At 37.6% G+C, this 5826-nt stretch overlaps 1 non-coding gene across 1 annotated transcript; it reads right to left on the bottom strand.

Moving 5' to 3' along the window:
* Positions 1–5330: 5330 nt before the first annotated feature.
* Trnap-ugg (transfer RNA proline (anticodon UGG)) lies at positions 5331–5402 on the bottom strand. Its single transcript has one exon. It is a non-coding gene; the product is annotated as a tRNA-Pro (tRNA).
* Between the last annotated feature and the right edge of the window lie 424 nt (positions 5403–5826).

The following is a 5826-nucleotide window of genomic DNA, read 5'->3' as shown; positions in this document are numbered from 1 at the left end:
TTACATGTAAATTGGCATTTATATTACATATAAATTTGCTTTAATGTTCCCAACCCATGAAGTCAAAACAAGACAACAAGTTCAGTGGGAGAAAAGGGGTAAGGGATGAAGTGCTCGAGTTGCCAATCAGAATCATCAATAGAAATCATGCAGGGTACATGTATCACAGGTTAGTTGGTTGGCAACGAGAGACTGGAATCCTCTCCTTCCTTTCAGGAAGCCCTAGTTCCCAAGAAACTGGGGTCCTAATCTCTAGGACCCTTGGGAACAAACACAACCACATGCCCTGGTTCCCAAGAAACTGGGGTCCTAATCTCTAGGACCCTTGGGAACAATCACAACAACCAACAACAGCAACACTGCGGGGCCCCACTATAAGGGGAAAGCTGACCCTGTGAGGCTATGGGGCAAAAGGGCGAATGGTACAGAGCACTTCATCCCCACAAATACACGAAGTGTATTCCCCATAGACGAATAGCACAAAAATATAAAATAGGTTTAAGTTAACATGTAAATAAGTAGTAGTAGCCCTTCACTCGACTCCTTTTCAGGAGTATAGACTATCAACAGTCTCTCGTCATAGCATCCTGTCCTGTGCATCCTTCTCTAGCTGGTACCAACTCTTGCCCATGGACTCGATCTCTGCTTTTAGCGAACGTCTCCAGGTGTTTAATAGTCGACCTCTCTTTTGACTCCCTTGAGGATTTCAGGTCAAAGCTTGCCTTTTGATGGTACAGGAAGGCATCCGTAAGGTGTGACCTAGCCATTTCATACACGTAAAGGAGTAGATATATAAATTCAAGACTGTTAATACTAAAATGCCCTATTCATGGTTTCCCTTTGAATGATACAGCACAAATTAAATGAGTGCTGGGAAAAACGGGAATAAAAGACCTTATACAGAGCAAAAGTTTGTTATTCACCACTGGAATTATACATTGCTGACCTAAGAAACATGGCAGGAAGGCCGAACTCACACAAGAATCAATCAGGGTAGAAGGTGCGAAAAATAAGGCGTATTTGAACAATTAAGACACTTGCTACACAGACATGCATTCATTGTAGATAGAGTAGCTCCTGTTGGATTTATCCTTGTGCCACTAAACTTGGCAGGCTTGAAATGGTTCAATGCTTCTGCATGAACAAAGTAATGTATTCACTACAAAGCAAAATTTTATGTTTTGATCCTAGAATCCTCACTTTTGTATTTCCTGTGACATACTCCCGTAGAAAGTCCTGTTATTGTATTTTATGTCAGGGCCGTTCCTAGGCAATTTTAGTGGTAGTAAAGGCAGGTACCCCCCTGTATGTCTTGGATCAAATTCTTGCAACAATAATATTATTGTTCAATTTCCCCTTGAGTTATAACCTATTTTTTGTTAAAATGGCAGTGACAATGGCACCTTTAAATACCTCAAATTTCTTGCATTAAATGTAAAAACTGTTTACATTTTTAGAATCTTCATAAAGTATTTTATAAGCTGAGAACTTTCGTTGCTTTGAGTTGTTATTTGTCCTATTTTTACTTTAGTGACAAGGGACGAGAATTCACCACCCTAGCCTCCAGCAAAGCTAAGTTTATGTCGCTCTTCCTCAACTTTGAGCAGCCAAATTATAAAGGGTCTCGTCTACTCAGGTATTGAGACATGACTTCGAACATTACAGAAGATAACAATAGCGAATTCCACCGGTATCTTGTAATTTCCAGCCCTAAAGTTAGGCTTTTCGACGGCTGGTGGAAACGGCAGCCTGCAAATTGCTCTATAAGTTTCGTTTGTTTTCATATTGAGATCTCATTTAACGCCGGTCTAATATAACGCAAAATAGAATCAGCTTATAAATATTTATACTTAGCTTTTAGCAAGCTCCACTTGGCCAAGATGCACCCTAGGGAAATCCGGATTGCTTGTCCAATTTTTTACTGACCACTTTCGGCGGGAGAGAACGCGCTAGACGAGGCTTGAAAGACATTCGCGACGGCCTTGACCCTTGTTGACTGTTCTCCGGCTTGACAAGAGAATAGTATATTCTAGTTGAAGAAATCGTCTTGTTCTTTATAAGTCGTTCATTCACATTAAGCTTACATAATCTCGGGTAACGAAGGCATGTTGTCTCCACCATACAAATAATGTTTTGTGAGGTTCCTGCTTTTTGCTGTAGTGTCGGGTTTAGCCGCGGTTTGGAGACTACAGGACCTTGAAGCCGAGTCGGTAGAGTGGTCATATTCCGGTAGAGGTAATCTGTTCTGTGTGTGCATATCAAGTTCCTGGGTTGCTGGACCGAATACCTGTTCAGTAGTGCGAGGCCTTCGACAGATCGTCCGCACATTTATCTTCGAACGACAGAATAAAATGTGTAAAACCGGAACGTAGTTCGTGGGCAGATACCAGGATAACTCATAAAGTACTGATGGAGCGATGTTGAAGCGAAAAACAATCGAAGAATATCGCAGCAATAATAATTATTGTGAAAACTCTTTTAGGGAGCTCAGAGAATTTGAAGTAAAACTACTCAAGTCTAGATAAAACCGCATGGCCTTGATTGACATATTAGAAAAGGGGCGATGTGATTGGCCAGCCCGAATAGCGCATCACACTCAGAAGTGAGTTTGACCTTTGAATGTAACGCAAGAGTGATAGTCTTGCAGCATATTGCGTGACAGATCTGCGTATTTGAATAGAATGATCTTATGACTTCTCTGAACTCCTTTCATGGTTGTCACATTAACTTTAATTTATATTACATGTAAATTGGCATTTATATTACATATAAATTTGCTGAAATTTACGTCTATATTAAATTATGTGACGATAAACAGTACAAAAAACAAAGTTTGAATCTTCCGCGCCATTTTTATTCTCAAGATCACGCGGTCTTTGTACAGCGGTTGCACGCATGCGCCCGCAAAATGCCCTCCTGCTGTTGCCATATATTTCCATTTAGTAGAAACTCAGCTGTGTTCTAATGGAAATCCGTGAATCTGATTGGTTCTCCCACTGATTTCTATTCGCCGATAGAAAACAGTCGCGCGCTCGCGTAGCTCTTTAAGCGGTAAATTTTCTTGATTTTTGTCTTGAAAGTGCACAATATTGTAGGTTTTGGACTGCAATCCTTTAGAGTTTCTACTAAAACAATTAGACTACTCGCCCTCGTTTTCTATGAGCGATAGTCAACTCGGCTGCGCCTCGTTGACTATTTGCTCATAGAAAACTTGGGCTCGTAGTCTAATTGTTAATTAAAAATCACATAGAATGGTGCTAATCCTGGGCGTGCAAAAAAAGCAAATTTAACAACGTGCATTTCCGGGGGAAAAAGTAAGGAAAAAGAAAAACAATTTGGAAACAATACCTTCCATCGATTGATAATTATTCAAAAACTAAATCAAGTAATTTTTTCAGATAGATTAGTTCAAATCGACGTCAAACGCGGTAACAATTTTTCAATGACTTGATTGGTATTTTTACAGTTGCTGTTTTTAAAGTACGATATTGCCTACGTGTACGAACCTCAGCTGGGGATTTCTTTAAAGTAGACGAGTTTCTCTGGTTGACAATATTTGCGCCCAAATATCATTCGTTTTACTCCGCGAAAAAGCTTCTACTTATGTATGTACATTCCCACTTAGCTTTCACTGATGGTAATAATCTATTTCGTTTGACCTGTTTACGATTCATTGTATTTGGCGACGAGATTAAAACTTGTTAAATAAATGTTCGTCATTTCTTTTTAAGCGTTAATCTGCTGTAACCATTTTCCGTGAAATCACTGAAAACAAAGCAACCTTTAACTGCTTTTAAACTAGTGTTGCTGAAATGGCTCGGCGTCTCGCCAGTGAATTCAAGTCGGATTTATATAATTATGTGATTTAGGAAGGTAAATATCTTAGTGGAACGTTTTTTAAAACGAGTAATGTAGATTTTTATTCGTGGCTCGGAGACTCGACGGCTCTTCAGTGGGTTTAATGCTTTGTAGAACGAGCAAGGTATATTCTTCGCGGCTCCTCAGTGAACTTAACCGTTTTATAAGCAACTACCGAAAACGTGCAGGGTCAATTATAATGAAACGGCTTGACGGCTCGTCAATGGAATTAACTCTTGCTATAGGGAAAGAAAGGTATATTTTTCATGACTTGACGGCTTAACGGTGGTCTTAACACTTTGTAGAACGAGAAAGGTGTTTTATCTTTGCTCGCCCATTCGCTTTAAAATTGGCTAGTGCAGAACGTTTGAAATACTTTAAATTGCCATAAATATTTTTCCTCGCGGTTTCTATTGCTTACATAAAACAAATTTAAACTTCAACTCCTAATTGCATATAAACCGAGAAACAAACACACAAACAGTGACAGAAGAAAGCTTGGAAATATAAACCGTGCTTTACTTAGTTTTGATGCAAGTTTGAATTAAATAACATTTAAAATTGGTGGCCCTTTGTCGACAAACGTAAGCGATTGATTTGACAGATGTGGGATTGTAACAATAATAAATATTTAATAACAACACGTTGAAAGCTGTGATCTGCTTAATGCTCTGTTGGAGATAATCGATGGAAATAGTTTTGCCTCGTGTAACATTTTGTTTTAATTTTTCTTAGCAGTCGAGATCAAGCTTCGTGTTTTATATAATGTTTACAAAAAGAGAGGAAAAGCTTATAATAATAATAATAATAATAATAATAATAATAATAATAATAATAATAATAATAATAATAATAATAATAATAATAACTTATTTAAAGAGGGTAAAAACACTTTACAATTAAAAACTGAGAAACTAGTGGCCCTTATTATATTATACATAAAAAATGATAATTGAAATGACTAAAAACAAAATACTAAAATAGAGTTAAACTTAAGAAATAGAGAAATGGTCGAGACCTATGTATGATTCCTTGAATGAAAACGATGTAAACGCTATCGATCACGGCGATAACGAAATGGCCCTCCTCCTCCACGGTCGAAGGCAATTAAATAAAATAATTATTCGCCGACAATGTTTCTCAAAAGATCATGATGATGTATTTTGTCATCTTACACAAAAGTAGACTGAGGTAATTTCCAAAGGTAACATAATAAAAATTATCAGTTAAATTGGCAGATTTTTTGTCGTTTTTCCACCGTATATTACCCTACATAGAATATATTTTTATTTTTAAACCTATATCCTGATATATAATGTTGCTAATCTTGCGCGAGTAAAAAGCGAATGTATGAAATGAATATATGAAATTCATATATTTGTACTGCGGATATACATTTTAAGCAAATGAAAGATCATCGCAGTAATGTACTCAACTTAAGCAGTTGAGAAAAGCAAGCCTGAAAAAAATTCAGGCTTAAACGGGAATCGAACCCATGACCTCTGCGACCAGTGCAGCGCTCTAACCAACTGAGCTATCAAGCCAACTGGGAGCTGGTCACTTGTGAGTTCGTAATATACCCGTGGATGGAGAAGATATGAAATGAATATATGAAATAAAAAGCGAACGTAATGTACTTTTCTTGGAAAAAAGTAGGGAAAAGGAAGAAAAATTAGGAAAGGAAAACGACTTCTTTCTAATGGTTTGATACCTTCCATCGATTTATAATAAGAAATAAATCAAACGTTACTTTAAATGCTAAGTTCAAATCGACATGGAAATTGGCCACAATTTTGTAAAGAATAAACCGCGCGGTTTGTTTTTCAACTTGGTTGTTTGTAGTCGTTTTCGAAGTGCCTGATTTTGCCTACCTGTGATCGTCGACTAGACTTTTCTCCAAAGTGATTTCTTCTACTTGATGTTGCTAATTGCGTCTAAATATCGCTCTCTTTTCTCAGCGATGAGTTT

This window comes from Oculina patagonica, chromosome 9 (genome assembly GCF_052425735.1).
Source record: "Oculina patagonica isolate OP01 chromosome 9, crgOcupat, whole genome shotgun sequence".
Classification (NCBI taxonomy): Eukaryota; Metazoa; Cnidaria; class Anthozoa; order Scleractinia; family Oculinidae; genus Oculina; species Oculina patagonica.
This window is presented reverse-complemented; position numbering and strand designations above follow the sequence as displayed.